Here is a 23,872-nt window from a genome sequence, read left to right as displayed (position 1 = left end):
GGCGTGACCCTGGACTACACCCTGTCATTCTCTACAAACATCAAAGCAGTTATTCCTGCAGGTTCATGCTCTACAACTTCCGTAGAGTATGACCCAACCTCACACAGGAAGTGCCGCAGCTCCTGATCCAGGCATTTGTGATCTCCCATCTGGACTACTGGAACTCGCTGTTGGCTAGGCTCCTCGTTTGTGCCATCAAATCCCTGCCATTTATCCAGAACGTTGCAGCCCGCGTGGTGTTCAACTTTCCCAAGTTCTTCCATGTCACCCTGCTCCTCAGCACACTCCACTGGCTTCCAGTTGAAGCTCGCATCCATTACAAGACCATGGTACTTGCCTACGGAGCAGCAAGAGGACTTGCCCCTCCCTACCTTCAGGCTATGCTCAAACCCTACAACCCAACCTGAGTACTCCATTCTGCCACCTCTCATTTCTTAGCCCTTCCACCCATACAGGAGGGCAGCTCCCACTTAGCCCAGTCCAAGCTCTTCTCTGTCCTGGCACCCCAATGGTGGAACCAGCTTTCCCCTGAAGCTAGGACAGCTGATTCCCTGCACATTTTCAAAAACATATGAAACCCTACCTCTTCAAAGAGTATCTTAAATTATCCCAAAGCTAACACTGAACTAACACTGAACTTGACTCTTTTCCCTCTTACTAGCTCTGACTTTTCTACTTTATTGAATAAAAGCATACTTACTGTGACTGTGATATGTAGTTGTCCCACCTAGCTATCTTAAGATGAATGAACTAACTGTAAGTCACTCTGGATATGAGCATTGGCTAAATTACAAAAATAAACTATGTAAATGATGACAGAACCTCTTGCCAATAGCTATAATACAGGGGAATGTCAAACCAGTGGTAATTGTGCATTAGTATAGGGACAGGGGGTACATATGTTTAATATGAATATAATAAGCATCCTGGTGTCAACAGAGCACTCTAGAAATATTGTCAATTAGATAAATAGCCTAAACTACCTGTAATTTACTGGATGGATGTAAGCTACTCGAATGGCAGATGTGTGGTATTGGACCAGAACGAATCTATTCAAAGCTTCCAATTCCCGCCCACTTAAAACTCCTATGCATAATTTTAAAAAGTCCACCCACTTGGAGGCGCGCGCGGAGAGCTATGGGATGCCTCGAGAAATGGAATCTCCCATTTGAGCTACAAGTATTGGCTGGTCTATTTTGCAACCACTGATCGGGATATTAGACAATAGTCTGCGCAAAATCTGGTTGGATACATATAGCCTACCCCTGAGCCACTTTCCGTCGCTAGGCTACTCCTTACCTAACGTAGCAGGCGTAAATGCTACTCCGAACAGCTCCATCACGGAGCGACTAAATGTGCCATTTGGCAAGTGTAGGCTATAGCACGTGCAGCTTGACTAGTGCATTTGGAACTCAGTTAGGGTGTGTGTGTGTTTTATTACGGATGTGCGCACTTGATGTTGTTGTGTAGACACTCAATTTATCTTCAATTCAAATTCAACTATAGTTGCATCACATTGGCTACTTTAGACAAGACACAAATAGCTTCATAAGGAAATAATAATTATTGAAATATCATGCGTAATTGCATCCAAGCATCTAAACAGTTGTTATTTACGCTACATAACAGGATTTTACAAAATATATTGGCGAAATCCAATATATTAAAACGCAGCAAGAACTTAATCATGTATAGAATAGATTTTGCTTTGTAAAGTAGATTTCGATAAATCTACAAAACACAGTTGATCAAGAAAGGCACACTCTTTCGACAAAAAAAAATAACCCGTCACTCACCTCTCTCTTCTCTCTCTTGCGTTCTCTTGCATATTTCTCACCCCCAGCCCTCGTTGCTGTGGCTTATTCACTTCGGTGTGTCACCCACGCATTGCTCCGACTCCATCTCCAGAAGGGGGGAAGGGGTGGGGGCTGCTGGGTATATGCGTTTGTGACGAATCCCAGGGCTTCAAAGATTGAAACCAGGTCCAGCACCCGGACCGCAGACTCACCGGCAAGGACACTCCAAACTGGGATGAACGATGGGTGCTGCCTAAACGCGCACACTGGAATCAAGACAGCACACCAGGAGCTATCCTGATCCTGATTATACGCTTTGTTAGACCTTCACTTCACCTGGTGCCTGTGTCGATCGAAGCCAGCGAAATTGGAGAATAACTTGATTACAAGGCTTCTACAATAAATTGGGATTTAAAAATATAGATTTTGAGAGCATCTCTTCAGAAACAGGGGGACCTTTGAATTTGGATCGACATACTGTTAAAAGCTACGTGGACTGGATTTGTATTCATTTTACTCATAGGAACTTTGGAATAACGCAGTTTGAATTGCAGGTCTTCTCAGACTTGTTCATTTCATCAAAATATCTACATTCGGCTAAACATCGGCTGCGCGCTCTTGAAATAATAAGTACAACGAACTTATTTGAATCAAGCTTGTGGAATTGAAAGCGTTAGAGCTTGGAACACGGACGATATGCTTCAATGGAACTGTTAACTTTTTCAAGGTAAATATTAGTTTAATTTAATATATAGACACCTCAAAGTAACGAGTTATTGTTACTTGCAATCGAATGTGCCATGTCAATAACATAGTGTTATATTAATCTGACATGGGATCTATGCTTCTCGCATCTTCCCTTGAGGCAATGTGTTTTTAAGAATGAAACATTTGTGTTTGATAACATATTTAGTGAATTTATTTTTGCAACACCATGGTTTTAAGATCATTCTCGTTGATGACAGACTCGCAGCAAAGCCGAGGCGCTGGTTGGCAGTTTCAGGCAGGCAAGGGAGAGAAAATATCCGTTACTCATCACATCAACTTCTTCTAAACCCACTGGGCATTGCTCTTCCTTCCGTTCTGGTCCCTCTCAATTCGATTACTATAAGCTGTACAGCTTTGGAAATTGAGAATAGGGCCAGATGACTTTGCTCCGAGTAGCTTTTAGTGATCCCGTTGTGGATTTAGGCAGTATCAACATGTCAAACAGACGCGCTCAGGGAATCACAGCGCGCCCAACTCCTAGCGCCCTCGCGGCGGCGGCGGTCTCTAGTAGGCTCGTCGCTGTCCAAGGTACCTATCCACTATCTCCGACAGACTGGATAGCAAAGTCACCACAACGAAAATCTACTGTGATTTCATGAGTTTTACTAAACCCTGGTATTTGTTTTTGATGAAATCAAAGGGATCTGTCCGGGATACAAATATGGCAAATGTTTTCTATGATTTTTGAGATGCTTTTGTTGTGCATATTGATTGTTTCTCTAGATTTCTGTTATTATCTGCCTTGTTTGTCCAGGGAAAGAATACGTCGGTGGCTCTTTTTCCCTTCTACCCGCGTTCTCTTGTCTCTGCGTTTGGAAGTAGCTGCACATCGATAGACATGTAGCTCTCAGTGGCGTGAAAAATGCATTATTTGAGAACTCTACTCCACTTTTAAACTCTACATCTTCTTTATTTACTCACATGTTCAATAGTCCTTACTTAGTAGCACGTGATTTATTATAACAATGTAGGCTATCATATCCCTATATGCAGAATACAATAACTTGCTGATGTTTTCAGTTATTGTTATTCAGCCTGTGTTTATTTATGTGGCCATAACTTATAGCGACATGGCATGTAGTGAAAATGTGCTACATTGTGATTGTACATGTTGGTAACGCAGTCATGCTCTCTCTGCTTTGCGGATCAGTAGTCACTGAACACTTTGGGGCGAGCGTGCGATGTGCAACTGAAGCGTCAGTGTTTCCCCTAGTCCTAAATAGCACTTATGGCCGGCATAAATAATACATCAATATCCTTCCCTATAGGGAAATACGTACGATGGTTTTAATATTTTCACCTAACCGCTTCTGGTGAAACTGCCCCCTATTTCCACCCCCTTGACTCAAGTGAAAGCTAAATGTCTCCGGACCAAGTCTCCCTCCCTGTGTGTAGGGCTAAATGAAGCGTTCAACAGCAGAGTGATCGAAAAGACAGAGACGGGGAGAAGACTATTTGCAGGAGCCTACTCGGTTCAATGCGCCCGGTGCTTTACTGAAAGGATGTCTCTTTAAGAACAGAGCGAGAAAGGCAATTGAAGTGTGTGTGTGTGTGTGTGTGTGTGTGTGTGTGTGTGTGTGTGTGTGTGTGTGTGTGTGTGTGTGTGTGTGTGTGTGTGTGTGTGTGTGTGTGTGTGTGTGTGTGTGTGTGTGTGTGTGTGTGTGTTTGTGTGACATAAAATGATCATAGTTTAAAGTGATTGAGACAGAATTGGCGTTACATTTGGAGACAGATATCTGAAAATATTTGCGCATGGCTTTGGGGGTTAAGGATAAGAGTTAAACAGGAAGTTCCGTTTTCTTACCGTAGGGGGGAGTCAACAGACACTCAATCCACTCCGCGGGGAATTCGGGACTAACGGAGCATTGCAGAGACAGAAATGATTCCTGAGCACCGGGTGGGGTTTTCACGGGATCTCCTCGGTGAAACGGAGCGAGTTGTGTCGGTGTAAAGACGCGTGTAGCCTACCCCTGTTCCTCCCGTGTTTTAAATAGCAGTAAAGGTGTGAGATACTTCAACAGGTGAAGATCCAAGATGCATGAAAGGCCCTGTTAAACAAAGCATTAATATTTCATACATGTTCCTATTATTTTTCAGTTGTAACAATATGGAGTAAATCTGTGGGCTAGTAGCCTTGTAATGACATATCTTGATGCATGTCCTTGCCTCAACATTCAGCTTTCTTTACATTATTTTAGGACTCCACACCACTTTCAAGGAATTCAGGGATATCAGGTAGTGTCTGGTCAAAGGCCTGTACGAGTAGGACTGGCCACACACACCCTGCAGCCACTGATATAAGTCTACTATGAGTCTTTTAGAAGACACAGGGATTATAAATAGGCCTAGCCTCCACAGGAGCCTCCTGATTGGCAGGCAGGCAATCTTTGAGTCACGGACAGACCGGGCTGAGCAAGCACAGCACACAGGCCCTTTGAGAAGCAACCATGCATGTCTTTTAACCTAGAAGTCCTCCTTTGTTTTTGTATCTCGTATCCAAGCCGCATCTGCAAATACTCCGGTCCCAACCTCCCCCTCTCCTCTCCTCTTTTCACTCTCTTCTCCTCCCTCTCGTTTCCTCTCCTCCTCCCTCCATCATCCCTTAGCCTTACATAAACTTGGTGTGTCTAAACCTCAGTGCCACCACACGCAACCCGAAATGGAAAACACACGGTGGGATAGAGACAAGAGAGGGATGAAGAAACAGAGACATAGGGATTGAAATAGAGGAGAGACGGTAGGGGAAGAAAGAGAAGGAGAGAGATAAAAGGTGGATTAAAGGCAAGCGAGAGAGCGAGGGACCATAGAGAGAGTGTTTATGATGGAGACAGACATACCCATTCTGCTCTCTTTGTCTGTAAACACACACACACACACACACACACGCACGCACGAACGCACGCACGCACGCACGCACGCACGCACGCACGCACACACGCACACACACACCATGCTTTGGAGTAAGTACACAGCTCTCAGTCACCACTGAGCAGACTGAACACACACACGGAAAAAACACACTCATCCACAACAGGCACAAATACAGGCACACGCATTCTCCACTCTAATTGGTTGCCTGGGCAACATGGTATCATTAAAAGCACAGACACATCCGCGCACACACACCCACACACACACACACACACACACACACACACACACACACACACACACACACACACACACACACACACACACACACACACACACACACACACACACACACACACACACACACACACACACACACACACACACACACACACAGATAGATACCCTAGAGAGAAACACAAATCTCCCTCCTCTTTAATGTTGGTGGTAATGGTTGAGTGACAGGACAGTGGAGAGTTCCATCACCGCGAGCGTTGTACTTTTGGAGGTAACTGCCCAGATCATGCCTGTCCATTGGCTCGCCTAATTAGTGTCTACAATAAGGGCTAGGGTTGCTGGGTGATTAGGCCTAGCCAACATGCATCGTGAGGACGCAGGCCCAGGGAGGGGAACTCAGGGCGAGGGCAGGCAACAGTTACAAAGTCCACACGTTACACTACGAGACTGACCAGACTGATCATCATCTGCACATGTATCACTCCAGTATTAATGCTAAATTGTAATTATTTTCGCCTCTAGGGCCTATTTATTGCCGTCCTCCCTACTCTTCTACACGCTTCTACATAGATCCTTCTATTTATATTTTATTTTGTTGTATTGACTGTACGTTTGTTTATGTGTAACTCTGTGTTGTTGTTTTTGTCACACTGCTTTGCTTTATCTTGGTCAGGTCGCAGTTGTAAATGAGAACTTGTTCTCAACTGGCCTACCTGGTTAAATAAAGGTGCTATTCAAAAATTCAAAATGAGGCTCACTAGCTCTGACCATCAACACACCATCACACAGAGTGATGATATCCATCCTTTGAGACAGACATGCTTGTTTGTGTTTTCGTGTTTGGGCCTGTTGTGTGAAGCAGTCGTAAGGCTTTCTCATTAAACATTTACCCTTCTCTGACGCTAGCTCTCCATCACGCAAGGATAGAGTCTTCAGTTGGCACATCACTGTGCTTGTAGTGTGTTTTGGAGCAAAACATTCATATATATTGAAGCAATATGAGCTCAGAGGAAAAGTGAAGTAACGTTGTTATAAACTGTATGCCCAGGAATGTTTTTGTTTTTTAATGAATTGGATCTCACTTTCTCTTTCATGCTCTTCTACAGCTGATCAAACAGGCTCTGAACTGCATTGCAGTAAGACATGGTATTGAATTAGTAGGAGTTCTTTTGCCTGCTACGTTTTTTACTTGGTGTTTAATGGGGGCAGGAGTATAGGGTTTGAAGGAGAGAAATGACACAGATATTAGACACACAGAGACAGACACAGGCATGCTCTCTATTTCTCTCCTTTTCTCTCTCTCTCTCTCTCTTTCTCTCACACACACACACACACACACACACACACACACACACACACACACACACACACACACACACACACACACACACACACACACACACACACACACACACACACACACACACACACACACACACACACACATACTGTACACAGATGCTCTGGCATAGAACTCACAGATGGCTGTCTTTCTGCTTCCTCCACAGTTTTCTTTCAGGGGTTGTGACCTTCTGTTGGAGTAGAGAACAGCCCAGAATGTCGCTTCTACTGGATGGGTTTTTTACATTCAGCTATCTGTATTTTAGCTTTCTATTTTAGCTTTATGTTGATGTGGACTGTTTAAGATTCATTTTGAATGCATTTTTTTAATAGAACTTTTTCACAAATTGTGGTTATACAGGATACGGGGCTACTGTGTCTACATTAGAGGTACATTTCAATTTTAATTTCCATTTACAAATTGCAATTCTGTTTGTTCATATTGGTTGTTGTTTTTTTCTGAAAAATAAAAATGTATTATTCTTACTAGCTTTCATTTTGTTTGAAAAACCCAATGATAAAAGACAGGTTATTGGATCCAATGATTTCTCCCCACTCTGTCTGTATACACCCTGATGAGAACAAGGCATGGTTGTGCTTTGATCTCAAGTCCCATAGATAATCATCTGTATCTGAAACCACATCTCAGTGAGTCTCCATTCAATCCCCTCTGATTCCTCTATGAGCTAGTTAGCCTAGCGTCAACACAGGAACTCATCAGAGTTACCTCTATTCTCCACTCTAATTGGTTGCCTGAGCAACATAGTATCATTAAAATCATTACTATGCTGAAAGCTGTATCATTACAAAAATGTCAAAATGCTGAAAGCTGTTGTACATAGGATCAAAAATCTGTTTATCTTTTTGGAAGTTGGCATGTAGTCTACCTCACTTTAATATAGCGGAGGATTCATTTGTTAGTGGAGGATTCATTTGTTAGTGGAGGATTCATTTGTTAGTGGAGGATTCATTTGATAGTGGAGGATTCATTTGATAGTGGACTTGAAAGTGAGTAGTGTTGCAAAATTCCTGGAACTTTCAATAAATTCCCTGGTTTTCCCCACATGGTTTATTTGAGCTTGTACACGTTCACAGCTGAAAGCTGAATTACAGCATAGAGACAAAAGGAAAGAAAAATACGATTTTAGGGGGAAATGAAGTTGATATAGATAAAGTTGAATTAGCATAAATGTCTGATTTTGTGACATAGTATGTTATGAAGTTCTATGTCTTATTATTGATATATATATTATATACAGAATATGCTATTTCTTGATAGGGCTGTCCTGAAGGTTGGGGGCTGTTTTGGTATGTTGGGTTCATTTGGGCATCATACATTCTACATTAGTGAGGGGCACTGACAGCCACATGTATTGTGTTTGACCTTATTTTCTGTAGATCTTCTATATTCTATCCTGATAAAAATATACAGTTTCAGTTTCAATGGACACAGTACTTTATTGATCTCCGTAGTGGGAATCTGTTTGTTAATTTCATATTGTCAATAAGTAAGGTGCTGCTCTGCATGGTTTTACAGGCGACTGCTCTACGAGATGGGTATCATGCTGTGTAAATATGCTGTTCTTAGAAAACCCAATGATAAAAGACAGGTTATTGGATCCAATGATTTCTCCCCACTCTGTCTGTATACACCCTGATGAGAACAAGGCATGGTTGTGCTTTGATCTCAAGTCCCATAGATAATCATCTGTATCTGAAACCACATCTCAGTGAGTCTCCATTCAATCCCCTCTGATTCCTCTATGAGCTAGTTAGCCTAGCGTCAACACAGGAACTCATCAGAGTTACCTCTATTCTCCACTCTAATTGGTTACCTGAGCAACATGGTATCATTAAAATCATTACTATGCTGAAAGCTGTATCATTACAAAAATGTCAAAATGCTGAAAGCTGTTGTACATAGGATCAAATAATCTGTTTATCTTTTTGGAAGTTGGCATGTAGTCTACCTCACTTTAATATAGCGGAGGATTCATTTGTTAGTGGAGGATTCATTTGATCGTGGACTTGAAAGTGAGTAGAGTTGCAAAATTCCTGGAACCGTCATTAAATTCTCTGTTTTTTTTTCTTCAGAAATCCCAGATGGAGGTTTCCCGGTATCAGGAGGGAATAACCAGGAAGTCTGAAATCCTCCAACCAGGATCTCTGGGAAACAGAATTTTTTGAAAGTTCCAGGAATTTTGCAACCCTAAAAGTGAGTTTTATAATACACATTCACAGCTGAAAGCTGAATTACAGTATACAGAAGAGTTGATATAGATAAAGTTGAATTAGCATAAATGTCTGATCGTGTGACATAGTATGTTATGATGCTCCATGTCTGAATACTGATGTAAATAAGGTATTTCTGTTTTTTATTTGTAATACGTTTGCAAAAAAAACTTAAAAAAAAACGTTTTCGCTTTGTCATTATGGGGTAATGTATGTAGATCAATGAGGGGAAAACTTTATTTAATTCATTGTAGAATAAGGCTGTAACGTAACAAAATGTGGGAAAAATCAAGTGGTCTGAATACTTTCCAAATGCACCTCTATATATATAATAGGGCTGTCCTGAAGGTTGGGTGCTGTTTTGGTATGTTGGGTTCATTTGGGCATCATACATTCTACATTAGTGAGGGGCACTGACAGCCACATATATTGTGTTTGACCTTATTCTCTGTAGATCTTCTATATTCTATCCTGATAAAAAATATACAGTTTCAGTTTCAATGGACACAGTACTTTATTGATCTCCGTAGTGGGAATCTGTTTGTTAATTTAATGTTGTCAATAAGTAAGGTGCTGCTCTGCATGGTTTTACAGGCGACTGCTCTACGAGATGGGTATCATGCTGTGTAAATGTGCTGTGCTTAGAAAAATCAGATGCTTAGCTGCTATTGTTGCGTCTGGTCTGTATAATCTGGAGTATGCACCGTTGGATAATCACAGCCGGGTTTTTCTTTTCCCTCTACATGTGTTTATTCAAGTTTATGCAGGCAACATTGAAAGTCCTGCAGAAATCTTCCTATAATCATAGACCCATGCAGCTCCCATCCCCACTATCCTATTCTAGAGTGTCCGAACAGATGTTAGCTAGCGCTCAGCTGCGGAAAGATTGTCATTATCATAAAAAAAGGCATAAAAAGCAGTCCAAAACAAACGGCCATGTCGGATCCAGAGTACATCTGTTAGTCATTTGTCTTCCATTAGTTAAATTGTTTACTACATACTGCATTTGTCTCTACAACAGAAGAGTGACAACATCTGGTTCAGAAGTGCTGACTGTCCAGTCTGCCATAGTCAGCTACTATAGAAGAGTTCTTGTGAAGTGAAGCATGTGTTTGTCTCTGACCTCAAACGTTCCGTTCCATTTAGTCCAACATGTTTGTTTTGTTTTAGACGACGCTAGCTGCAGCTGAGAGTGTGGACTGTACACTGTGGGTGTAGGGCTACTGGGCATGTTCTGTAGTTTGGGTGCTCTTGAGTGTCCCTATATAGTGAATAGGGTCCGATGCCTATGTGTGGCATATTGTACATTGCCTTTGTGTGTTTGGTAAATCATTAGAGATTTAGTGTCTCCTCTCCTCCTCTCCTCCTCTCCTCTTGTCCTCTCCCCTCCTATCCTCCCCTTCCCTCCGTGTCCCTCTCTGTATCTCTGTGGAGGACAGTGCTGATGGATGGGCTGGGTTAGTGTGGAGTGTTTGACAGTGATACCCTCTGTCACTGCTCAGACAGTGTGCTTGTCCCTCTTATCTGTCCCTCCCTCTCTATCTCCCTAACTTTCCTCAGACCCTCTCTGGATTATTGGCAGTTGTCTGAGGATACTGAGGCTGAGTATTCCTTTGAGGGATGATTGGATCATGTGGATATAGGGGGTAGTGGAGTGATGCTTGCAGAAGGGTGTACGTAAAGAAGTAGATGTGGAGGGATGGAAAGAGGGATGGGTGAGTGAGATGGATAGAGGCAGAGGGAGGTGGGCAGACTGATAGTGTCACTGGATCATTCATTCAATGTTATCTGCACAGCCATGTGGTGTACAGAATCGATAATTGGTCTGTTATCCGCACAAAAACTAAATTGAAGGTCATTTGCAATAGCGTCCGGATGCATATTTTCAGTTTTCTGTCATCTACTGCATTCAGTATTTGTATTTTGGGAAAGGCAATGCGTCCCATGCTGCTACAACAACCTTGCTATTATATGATCGGAGTAATAGAGGGTAGAACTGGAAGGTTTGGTTTGAAGGAAGGACAGCTAGTCCTGTACATGTTGTTGTCTAGCGGCAGTGGGGTCTCTCTCACACACACACACACACACAAACACACACACACACACACACACACACACACACACACACACACACACACACACATTGTAATTAGCCACATTCACCATGGAGCTCTGCCAAGGCCACATATACACCCCTGTTCTGCTAATGTCACCAGAGCTCGGTGTGTGTGTGTGTTTGTGCTACCACCCCCTCCACACACACACTTACACCACTACTGTGCGGCACATCCCATATCATTCCCACATGACCATCCAGCTCCCTGGGGTAAGAGACAGAAGTACATTGCCGCTGGATACAAATGGAAGATGTATTTTATTTTGGTACATATGGATAAAGCCAGGAAGATTTCTATTCCATTCCCAGTGCAGGAAGATGCGCATTTCATTTCAGTATGTATGAGTAGATGTGCATAGCCTTTGGGTACATATGGAATCAGGGATATCAGAAGCATATTACACAAAGGGCCTGTATAGCCGTACAGGCTCTATGGTCTAACCCTTGGGGAGAGGACTGTGATGAAGCTTTAGTAATAGTTGTTAACTTTGGTAATTGTGCCCCAAAGCCATGTCATGTTTTTTTGAGTATGATGATGAGCAATATCACACGAAATCCTTCTGGCATGGTAAAAGAGAGACAGAGGGATGGATAGAGAAAGACAGAGAGAGAGGGAAATGGAGAGGGAATGGGAGAGCGAGAAAGAGAGGGAGAGAAGGAGAGGGATAGAGAGAAAGAGAGGAAAGGGAGAGGGAATTGAAGAGGGAGAAAGAGAGGGAGTGAAGGAGATGGAGAGTGAGAACAAGAGGGAGAAAGAGAGAGAAAGAAAGGGAGAGTAGGAGAGGGAGAGAGAGAAAGAGAGGGAAAAGGAGTCAAGGCAATTGGTTGTCCAGAGATCATGTTCTAAGCCTTAAAAGAGAAGAACAGAGGAAGAGGACAGAAGATGAGGAAGGCTATGCTCTCTATTTACTCTCCTATCACATGCACACACACACACACACACACACACACACACACACACACACACACACACACACACACACACACACACACACACACACACACACACACACACACACACACACACACACACACACGCATTCGCACACGCACACGCACGCACACATGCACATGCGCACATGCACACACATGCAAATGTGGACACACAGTGAGTTATTTTAGTTAAGAGCTAATTTATTTGTTTGTGTGTATGTGAGCCATTTGCAATCGTTAGGCTGCAGGTGGCAGTCGTAAATATTCTGCCATTGATTTGTAGTATACTGTATATGGATATCAGGCCCTCCCTGGGATAAAATAAGCTTTGTTTGGAAGCTCAGCACTTGTAAATCTGCCTGTGACATTTTGATAGCGGGCGACACACCGGGGGGAGAGCAAATATCATTAGGGGAGGGCAGGATTAAAATCTGTCACTCAAGACTCCATTATCGACACAATGAGCATGAGGCGCTCCAGGAAGACACCCCCGTCGCCGGGAGACAGACAGACAGAGCCATCAGCAAGTTAAACGACAGGAAAATAAAAAAGAGAAGGATGGAGTTTAAAGGGGAAGAGAAGCTGTGAACTTGGGGGTGTGTGGTCTTGTCAGGCAGGGTAGTCGTGGGTAAACAGAAAATGGTAAATATTTCAGCCGTCATGGCAGAGTGTGGTTAGCTGGTCCCGTCTGAATGGTAATGAAGGAAGAGGAGGAGAGAGAGAGACCGTCTCAATAGAGCCCTTCAATCCTGGACTGGGAACCTCTACTGCCTGCCTGCATGCCCCCCCCCCCCCCCCCCCCCCCCCCCCCCCCACACACACACACACACACACACACACACACACACACACACACACACACACACACACGCACACACACACACACACATACACACACACACGCACACACATATGCACGCGCACACGCACATGCACGCGCACATGCACAGAATCGCAGACCCGTGGCGCACCAGCTGAGTGGAGATTCCCACTGGACAGGGCTGCTCTGTGTGTCCTCATTGTGCCCTCTCTCGATTCCCAGACCTCTGGTCTCCCAGGTCTCTGTCTCTAATCCCAGACATCTGGTCTCCCTGGTCTCTGTCTCGATTTCCAGACCTCTGGTCTCTGTCTCTATTCCCAGACATCTGGTCTCCCTGGTCTCTGTCTCGATTCCCAGACATCTGGTCTCCCTGGTCTCTGTCTCTATTCCCAGGTCTCTGGTCTCCCTGGTCTCTGTCTCTATTCCCAGGCCTCTGGTCTCTCTGGTCTCTGTCTCTATTCCCAGGCCTCTGGTCTCTCTGGTCTCGCTCTCTATTCCCAGGCCTCTGGTCTCCCTGGTCTCTGTCTCTATTCCCAGGCCTCTGGTCTCTCTGGTCTCTGTCTCTATTCCCAGGCCTCTGGTCTCTCTGGTCTCTGTCTCTATTCCCAGGCCTCTGGTCTCTGTCTGTATTCCCAGGCCTCTGGTTTCCCTGGTTTCTGTCTCTATTCCCAGGCCTCTGGTCTCTCTGGTCTCAGTCTCTATTCCCAGGTCTTTGGTCTCTCTGGTCTCTGTCTCTATTCCCAGGTCTCTGGTCTCCCAGGTCTCTGTCTCTATTCCCAGGCCTCTGGTCTCCCTGGTCTCTGTCTCTATTCCCAAGCCTCTGGTATCCCTGGTCTCTGTCTCTATTCCCAAGCCTCTGGTATCTCTGGTCTCTGTCTCTCTTCCCAGGTCTTTGGTCTCTCTGGTCTCTGTCTCTATTCCCAGGTCTCTGGTCTCCCAGGTCTCTGTCTCTATTCCCAGGCCTCTGGTCTCCCTGGTCTCTGTCTCTATTCCCAAGCCTCTGGTATCCCTGGTCTCTGTCTCTATTCCCAAGCCTCTGGTATCCCTGGTCTCTGTCTCTATTCCCAGGTCTTTGGTCTCTCTGGTCTCTGTCTCTATTCCCAGGTCTCTGGTCTCCCAGGTCTCTGTCTCTATTCCCAGGCCTCTGGTCTCCCTGGTCTCTGTCTCTATTCCCAAGCCTCTGGTATCCCTGGTCTCTGTCTCTATTCCCAAGCCTCTGGTATCTCTGGTCTCTGTCTCTCTTCCCAGGTCTCTGGTCTCCCAGGTCTCTGTCTCTATTCCCAGGCCTCTGGTCTCCCTGGTCTCTGTCTCTATTCCCAAGCCTCTGGTATCCCTGGTCTCTGTCTCTATTCCCAGGCCTCTGGTCTCTCTGGTCTCTGTCTCAATTCCCAGGTCTTTGGTCTCTCTGGTCTCTGTCTCTATTCCCAGGTCTCTGGTCTCCCAGGTCTCTGTCTCTATTCCCAGGCCTCTGGTCTCCCAAGTCTCTGTCTCTATTCCCAGGCCTCGGGTCTCTCTGGTCTCGCTCTCTATTCCCAGGCCTCTGGTCTGCCTGGTCTCTGTCTTTATTCCCAGGCCTCTGTTCTCTCTGGTCTCTGTCTCTATTCCCAGGCCTCTGGTCTCTCTGGTTTCTGTCTCTATTCCCAGGCCTCTGGTTTCCCTGGTCTCTGTCTCTATTCCCAGGCCTCTGGTCTCTCTGGTCTCAGTCTCTATTCCCAGGTCTTTGGTCTCTCTGGTCTCTGTCTCTATTCCCAGGCCTCTGGTCTCCCTGGTCTCTGTCTCTATTCCCAAGCCTCTGGTATCCCTGGTCTCTGTCTCTATTCCCAGGCCTCTGGTCTCTCTGGTCTCTGTCTCAATTCCCAGGTCTTTGGTCTCTCCCCATCTCTGTCTCTATTCCCAGGTCTCTGGTCTCCCAGGTCTCTGTCTCTATTCCCAGGCCTCTGGTCTCCCTGGTCTCTGTCTCTATTCCAAAGCCTCTAGTATCCCTGGTCTCTGTCTCTATTCCCAGGCCTCTGGTCTCTCTGGTCTCTGTCTCTATCCCCAGGTCTTTGGTGTCTCTGGTCTCTGTCTCTATTCCCAGGTCTCTGGTCTCCCAGGTCTCTGTCTCTATTCCCAGGCCTCTGGTTTCCCTGGTCTCTGTCTCTATTCCCAAGCCTCTGGTCTCCCTGGTCTCTGTCTCTATTCCCAAGCCTCTGGTATCCCTGGTCTCTGTCTCTATTCCCTGGCCTCTGGTATCCCTGGTCTCTGTCTCTATTCCCAAGCCTCTGGTATCCCTGGTCTCTGTCTCTATTCCCAGGCCTCTGGTATCCCTGGTCTCTGTCTCTATTCCCAAGCCTCTGGTATCCCTGGTCTCAGTCTCTATTCCCAGGTCTTTGGTCCCCTCTGGTCTCTGTCTCTATTCCCAGGTCTCTTGTCTCCCAGGTCTCTGTCTCTATTCCCAGGCCTCTGGTCTCCCTGGTCTCTGTCTCTATTCCCAAGCCTCTGGTATCCCTGGTCTCTGTCTCTATTCCCAAGCCTCTGGTATCTCTGGTCTCTGTCTCTCTTCCCAGGTCTCTGGTCTCCCAGGTCTCTGTCTCTATTCCCAGGCCTCTGGTCTCCCTGGTCTCTGTCTCTATTCCCAAGCCTCTGGTATCCCTGGTCTCTGTCTCTATTCCCAGGTCTTTGGTCTCTCTGGTCTCTGTCTCTATTCCCAGGTCTCTGGTCTCCCAGGTCTCTGTCTCTATTCCCAGGCCTCTGGTCTCCCTGGTCTCTGTCTCTATTCCCAAGCCTCTGGTATCCCTGGTCTCTGTCTCTATTCCCAAGCCTCTGGTATCTCTGGTCTCTGTCTCTCTTCCCAGGTCTCTGGTCTCCCAGGTCTCTGTCTCTATTCCCAGGCCTCTGGTCTCCCTGGTCTCTGTCTCTATTCCCAAGCCTCTGGTATCCCTGGTCTCTGTCTCTATTCCCAGGCCTCTGGTCTCTCTGGTCTCTGTCTCAATTCCCAGGTCTTTGGTCTCTGTCTCTATTCCCAGGTCTCTGGTCTCCCAGGTCTCTGTCTCTATTCCCAGGCCTCTGGTCTCCCTGGTCTCTGTCTCTATTCCCAAGCCTCTGGTATCCCTGGTCTCTGTCTCTATTCCCAGGCCTCTGGTCTCTCTGGTCTCTGTCTCAATTCCCAGGTCTTTGGTCTCTCTGGTCTCTGTCTCTATTCCCAGGTCTCTGGTCTCCCAGGTCTCTGTCTCTATTCCCAGGCCTCTGGTCTCCCTGGTCTCTGTCTCTATTCCCAAGCCTCTGGTATCCCTGGTCTCTGTCTCTATTCCCAGGCCTCTGGTCTCTCTGGTCTCTGTCTCAATTCCCAGGTCTTTGGTCTCTCTGGTCTCTGTCTCTATTCCCAGGTCTCTGGTCTCCCAGGTCTCTGTCTCTATTCCCAGGCCTCTGGTCTCCCAAGTCTCTGTCTCTATTCCCAGGCCTCGGGTCTCTCTGGTCTCGCTCTCTATTCCCAGGCCTCTGGTCTGCCTGGTCTCTGTCTTTATTCCCAGGCCTCTGTTCTCTCTGGTCTCTGTCTCTATTCCCAGGCCTCTGGTCTCTCTGGTTTCTGTCTCTATTCCCAGGCCTCTGGTCTCTGTCTGTATTCCCAGGCCTCTGGTTTCCCTGGTCTCTGTCTCTATTCCCAGGCCTCTGGTCTCTCTGGTCTCAGTCTCTATTCCCAGGTCTTTGGTCTCTCTGGTCTCTGTCTCTATTCCCAGGCCTCTGGTCTCCCTGGTCTCTGTCTCTATTCCCAAGCCTCTGGTATCCCTGGTCTCTGTCTCTATTCCCAGGCCTCTGGTCTCTCTGGTCTCTGTCTCAATTCCCAGGTCTTTGGTCTCTCTGGTCTCTGTCTCTATTCCCAGGTCTCTGGTCTCCCAGGTCTCTGTCTCTATTCCCAGGCCTCTGGTCTCCCTGGTCTCTGTCTCTATTCCAAAGCCTCTAGTATCCCTGGTCTCTGTCTCTATTCCCAGGCCTCTGGTCTCTCTGGTCTCTGTCTCTATCCCCAGGTCTTTGGTGTCTCTGGTCTCTGTCTCTATTCCCAGGTCTCTGGTCTCCCAGGTCTCTGTCTCTATTCCCAGGCCTCTGGTTTCCCTGGTCTCTGTCTCTATTCCCAAGCCTCTGGTCTCCCTGGTCTCTGTCTCTATTCCCAAGCCTCTGGTATCCCTGGTCTCTGTCTCTATTCCCTGGCCTCTGGTATCCCTGGTCTCTGTCTCTATTCCCAAGCCTCTGGTATCCCTGGTCTCTGTCTCTATTCCCAGGCCTCTGGTATCCCTGGTCTCTGTCTCTATTCCCAAGCCTCTGGTATCCCTGGTCTCTGTCTCTATTCCCAGGCCTCTGGTATCCCTGGTCTCTGTCTCTATTCCCAAGCCTCTGGTCTCCCTGGTCTCTGTCTCTATTCCCAAGCCTCTGGTATCCCTGGTCTCTGTCTCTATTCCCAGGCCTCTGGTATCCCTGGTCTCTGTCTCTATTCCCAGACCTCTGAACTCCCTGGTCTCTGTCTCGATTCCCAGGCCTCTGGTCTCCCTGGTCTCTGTCTCTATTCCCAGTCCTCTGGTCTCCCAAGACTCTGTCTCTATTCCCAGGCCTCTGGTCTCTCTGGTCTCACTCTCAATTCCCAGGCCTCTGGTCTCCCTGGTCTCTGTCTCTATTCCCAGGCCTCTGGTCTCTCTGGTCTCTGTCTCTATTCCCAGGCCTCTGGTCTCTCTGGTCTCTGTCTCTATTCCCAGGCCTCTGGTCTCCCTGGTCTCTCTCTATTCCCAGGCCTCTGGTCTCTCTGGTCTCTGTCTCTATTCCCAGGCCTCTGGTCTCACTGGTCTCGCTCTCTATTCCCAGGCCTCTGGTCTCTCTGGTCTCGCTCTCTATTCGCAGGCCTCTGGTCTCGCTCTCTATTCGCAGGCCTCTGGTCTCTCTGCCCAGGCCTCTGGTCTCTGTCTCTCTAACTTTCTAATACTCTAGTGTCCCTAAGGGGCCCATGATAAAGCCTAACCAAAGCCTAGTCATCAGCTTATTATTCATACTCAAAGCCCCATCATTCTAGTCATCATATTTAAAAGCCTGCTTAGTCATCACTTTCAAGGCCCAGTCATCTCTGGATCTTCTACTGACTTCCATTTGTCATCATCACTCCCTTATGTAACTCTACATCAGGGGTAGGCAACTAGATTCAGCCGAAAGATGGATTTTGTCAGTGCGGATGGTTGGGTGCTGGAAGATACGTAGCTATAATCATTTGTACACTCCAAATGACCACAACTAAGAACAAAAAGAGATTGAATTTGAAAATAACAATTGTTTCATACCTTGATTGCATTGAGACACAATCATGTATGTCCCTCTTTATTTGTGGGAATACTTGGGATTTTCTAAATAAATATATTTTTAAGCTGAATTGCTTGTGAGTTTACAGTATTTTTTAAAAACAAAAGCAAAATAACATGTATATGCCTTGATGACAGCTTTGCACACTCTTTGCATTCTCTCAACCAGCTGCATGAGGTAGTCACCTGGAATGCACTTCAATTAAAAGGTGTGCTTTGTTAAAAGTTAATTTGTGGAATTTCCTTACTTCCTGAGACAATCAGTTGTGTTGTGTGTGAAGGTAGGGGTGGTAGGGGGACAAGGTAGGGGTGGTATACAGAAGACAGCCTTATTTGGTAAAAGAACAAGTCCCTACTATGGCAAGAACAGCTCAAATAATCAAAGAGAAACGACAGTCCATTATTTTATGACATGAAGGCCAGTCAATCCAGAAAATGTCAAGAACTTTCAAGTTTCTTCAAGTGCAGTCGCAAAAACCATCAAGCGCTATGATGAAACTGGCTCTCATGAGGACCGCCACAGGAATGGAAGACCCAGTGTTACCTCTGCTGCAGAGGATAAGTTCATTGGAGGTAACTGCACCTCAGATTACAGCCCAAATAAATGGTTCACAGAGTTCAAGTAAAAGACACATCTCAACATCAACTGTTCAGAGGAGACTGTGTGAATCAGGCCTTCATGGTCGAATTGCTGCAAAGAAACCATTACTAAAGGACACCAACATAAGAAGAGACTTGCTTGGGCCAAGAAACACGAGCAATGGACAATAGACCGGTGGAAATCTGTCTTTTGGTCTGATGAATCCAAATTTGAGATTTGTGTTTCCAAACACCGTGTCTTTGTGAGACGCAGAATAGGTGAACGGTTGATCACCTATTGGTGCTTTGCTTGTGCCACTGTCTGTGATATATTTAGAATTCAAGGCACACTTAACCAAAATGGCTACCACAGCATTCTGCAGCAATACGCCATTCTTTCTGCTTTGCGCTTAGTGGGACTATCATTTGTTTTTCAACGGGACAATGACCCAGCACACCTCCAGGCTGTGTAAGGGCTATTTGACCAAGAAAGAGAATGATGGAGTGCTGCATCTTTCACATCCTGATCTGTTTCACCTGGCTTGTGCTTGTCTCCACCTCCTCCTGGTGTCACCCATCTTCCCCATTATCCCCTGGGTAATTTAAACCTGTGTTTTCGGTCTGTCTGTTCCAGTTCATCTTGTATGTTCCAAGTCAACCAGCAAGTTTTTCCCCGTACTCCTGCCTTCTCTATTCTCTTTTGCTAGTCCTCCCAGACTCTGTACCCACCTGCCTGACCATTCTGCCTGCCCTGACCTCGAGCCTGCCTGCCATACTGTACCTCCTGAACTCTGAACCGGTTTTGACCTTTTGCCTGTCCATGACCATTCTCTTGCCTACCCCTTTCGATTATTAATAAATATCAAAGACTCAAACCATCTGCCTCCCGTGTCTGCAACTGGGTCTAGCCTTGTGCTCTTATAGCATCAGATGACCTGGCCTCCACCCTCACCCAACCTCAACCCAATTGAGATGGTTTGGGATGAGTTGGACCACGGAGTGAAGGAAAAGAAACCAACAAGTGCTCAGCATATGTGGGAACTCCTTCAAGACTGTTGCAAAAGCATTCCAGGTGAAGCTGGTTGAGAGAATGCCAAGAGTGTGCAAAGCTGTCATCAAGACAAAGGGTGGCTACTTTGTAGAATCTAAGATATATTTTGATTTGTTCGACACTTTTTTGGTTAATACATATTATTTCATTTTGTTGATGTCTTCACTATTATTCTACAATGTAGAAAATAGTAACATGAAGGAAAAATGGTGTGTCCAAACTTTTGACTGGTACTGTATTTATGCATATACACAGGACAGGGCTGCTGTCTGTGTCCTCATTGTGCCCTCTCTCTATTCTATTCTCTTTATTTATTTAATTATTTTTGTACTTTTAATATATATATATATATATATATTTTTTTTAAATGTGACTGCATCTGGATTCGGTCTTATGTTGCAAAATTTGAAATTGTGTTTTTTACATTGGATAAAAGTAGAGACTCAGAGCTACAAAATGGTTTATCGTACACTGCATTTGAGGAACAATGGGAAAGTAATTTTATTAGCTTTTAAAGTTGATCAACTTGTTAACTCACTTTTGAGAAAATCCCCTTTGAATATTTTGGTATCTAGTGAAGAGCTCTTCTTTGTCTACACCCATTAAGCATCGTTCACACCCTCTTAAGCTTTAGCCCCACCCATCTCGTTTTGCTCTCGGAGCGCACCCTTGACGCTCTGGCCGATGATTTGTTTACCTCTGGATAACCTGAAAGCAGCCTTACCAGCACTGCTGGCAACATTTTCATTACCCTTTATTTGCAGACGATTACTGACACCGGCCATATTCAACGGTTGTTGTACACACGTCACATAACGTTAGCTAACGAGCCAGCCAGCTAACGTTAGCTAGTTAAACAACAATGGACTGTGGTAACAATGCCACATTGCTGGGACCTAACCAACCAGAACTAGAAAAGCAAACAGCTCTGGGAATGCCCTGCCCCCCTACTGCCTACAGCACATCATCAGGGTACCATGATATCTCTATGCGTCTGACAGGATGTGAGGTGATGGGTGTCCCTGTATCTGTATCTGGTCCTGATACTGTATCTGAGCTCCATATCACTCAGCATGAACCACTTTAATCTGAGAACTCACTAAAACATTTGAGTTCTGGTCTTTCTCTGAGCCTCTTTGTTGAGATATTTGGTGCATGGCTGGGAAATAGATCTAATTCACACACTCTGGGAAAGCACAAGTGGAGGAGTGGTGTGTAGTTAGGGGGAGAAGGGGGGGGGGGGTTGGTTCGCAAACAAGTGTGTGTATGTATGCACTATATGTGTGTGCATGTGTGTGTGTGAGTGGGACAGCAGGGTAGTTCCCTGACAAGTGCAGTAACAAAGGCTAATTATCTGCAACATTTAAAGCCTGATTGTGTGTGACGAGTTTCCCTGACGTCTCCAGCAGGAGAAGTAACATGATTCAACCCCAAAATAGACTGTACTTCTACACAACGGCCTGGAACACAACGTGTGAAATCTGATTGTAACGGCTTCAATAATACAGGGAGGGAATATAGCCCTAATGTCTTGTTCTTCAGCGCTCACTTTCTCTATCACACAAACACTCACACACTTTCTCTGTCACACAAACACTCACACACTTTCTCTGTCACACAAACACTCACACACTTTCTCTATCACACAAACACTCACACACTTTCTCTGTCACACAAACACTCACACACTTTCTCTGTCACACAAACACTCACACACTTTCTCTGTCACACAAGCACTCACACACTTTCTCTATCACACAAACACTCACACACTTTCTCTGTCACACAAACACTCACACACTTTCTCTATCACACAAACACTCACACACTTTCTCTATCACACAAACACTCACACACTTTCTCTATCACACAAACACTCACACACTTTCTCTGTCACACAAACACTCACACACTTTCTCTGTCACACAAACACTCACACACTTTCTCTGTCACACAAACACTCACACACTTTCTCTGTCACACAAACACTCACACACTTTCTCTATCACACAAACACTCACACACTTTCTCTATCACACAAACACTCACACACTTTCTCTATCACACAAACACTCACACACTTTCTCTATCACAGAAACACTCACACACTTTCTCTATCACACAAACACTCACACACTTTCTCTGTCACACAAACACTCACACACTTTCTCTATCACACAAACACTCACACACTTTCTCTATCACACAAACACTCACACACTTTCTCTATCACACAAGCACTCACACACTTTCTCTATCACACAAACACTCACACACTTTCTCTATCACACAAACACTCACACACGTTCTCTATCACACAAACACTCACACACTCTCTCTATCACACAAACACTCACACACTTTCTCTATCACACAAACACTCACACACTTTCTCTATCACACAAACACTCACACACTTTCTCTATCACACAAACACTCACACATTTTCTCTATCACACAAACACTCACACACTTTCTCTATCACACAAACACTCACAACTTTCTCTATCACACAAACACTCACACACTTTCTCTATCACACAAACACTCACACACGGGCAGACACTTTCACTATCAACACAAACACTGACAAACCAGCAGACAGGCATTCACACTCTGATAGGCAAAATACACACAATTGCCATAGATATCCTACACCGATACACATATACACACTTCCTCTCTCTCTCTTTCCCCCCAGATGTCCCATATTAAGTCATTGCTGATTCACTGTAACAGACTGTTATTGTCTCAATGCTGTCAGACAGCTGATTTTGCAGTTAGTCCTGATACTGTATCAGTGTAATGTATTCTGATACGGCTGGGGTTAGAACGTTCTTTTTGTCTGAAGCCAGAGTGTCTGTCAGGCTGTAAGGTCATGAACTTGTGAGGTCATGTGGTGAAGTCGTACTAATGTTGGCACATTGCGTTGCTAAGTCTTTTTCTTCTCTTTGATTGACAGTAATACCACATTGCAGGGGAGAGTGGGGTCAGTGGAGCCAATTCTTACATTCAGCATCACTCCATCAAGGGAAAAATAGTATTCTTTCTAACAAAGATATGTAGATATATTTTTCAGGATGTTGTGTATCCCTGGAGATAATCAGAATTCATTTAAACATTACAGTTTTGAAAACATAGGTTGTCCAAAAAAAGTGGTTCAATTAAGCCACCTACAAATGTCTGTACTCAATGAAATATTACCACTACCTTTTTAAAACCATGTCTATCTTTATTTCCCATACACAATTCAACACAATCACAATCACTTTTTTGTCTTTTAATAATTTGAAACATCTTTTAACATAGGCTAACAAGCACTTTATATATACAGTGGGGCAAAAAAAGTATTTAGTCAGCCACCAATTGTGCAAGTTCTCCCACTTAAAAAGATGACAGAGGCCTGTAATTTTCATCATAGGTACACTTCAACTATGACAGACAAAATGAGGAAAAAAATCCATAAAATCACATTGTAGGACTTTAAATGAATTTATTTGCAAATTATGGTGGAAAATAAGTATAACTAAATGACTAAATACTTTTTTGCCCCACTGTATATATATATATATAAAAAAAAAAAACTTTAAACAAAAACCAGGCCCTGATGTTACCTCATATCCCAGCTATAATGCCTTGCATCAAGAAAATCACTTACATATTCTCAAGTTGCCACAGCATCAACCATTGGCTTAATATACCCCATAGCCAATGGCTCATCTTACCCCAAGGCAAACATTTTGACTATATTAGCCCACACAGCTACAAGGATGGACTTTAATTGTAGATTTCTGAACTCATATTGAAGCTTAT

General features: G+C 45.0%; 2 protein-coding genes across 13 annotated transcripts in view; one reads left to right on the top strand and one right to left on the bottom strand.

The window, feature by feature from the left end:
- LOC129857337 (t-SNARE domain-containing protein 1-like) overlaps nucleotides 1-1,891 on the bottom strand; it is a 179,998-nt gene extending 178,107 nt beyond the window's left edge. The window contains exon 1 of one of the 2 annotated variants that reach the window (XM_055925481.1): nucleotides 1,797-1,891. The gene's annotated coding sequence lies outside the window, so the exon portion shown is untranslated. The remainder of the gene's footprint in view (nucleotides 1-1,796) is intronic. The other variant, XM_055925483.1, reaches the window with a different exon arrangement.
- A 75-nt stretch (nucleotides 1,892-1,966) lies between these two features.
- The window catches only part of LOC129857335 (adhesion G protein-coupled receptor B1-like), a 90,886-nt gene continuing 68,980 nt past the window's right edge, over nucleotides 1,967-23,872 (top strand). For 6 of the 11 annotated variants that reach the window (XM_055925472.1, XM_055925469.1, XM_055925473.1 and 3 more), the window contains exons 1-2: nucleotides 1,967-2,523; nucleotides 9,108-9,228. The gene's annotated coding sequence lies outside the window, so the exon portion shown is untranslated. The remainder of the gene's footprint in view (nucleotides 2,524-9,107; nucleotides 9,229-23,872) is intronic. The other 5 variants (XM_055925477.1, XM_055925476.1, XM_055925475.1 and 2 more) reach the window with 2 other exon arrangements.

Source organism: Salvelinus fontinalis, chromosome 6 (assembly GCF_029448725.1).
Source record: "Salvelinus fontinalis isolate EN_2023a chromosome 6, ASM2944872v1, whole genome shotgun sequence".
Classification (NCBI taxonomy): Eukaryota; Metazoa; Chordata; class Actinopteri; order Salmoniformes; family Salmonidae; genus Salvelinus; species Salvelinus fontinalis.
This window is presented reverse-complemented; position numbering and strand designations above follow the sequence as displayed.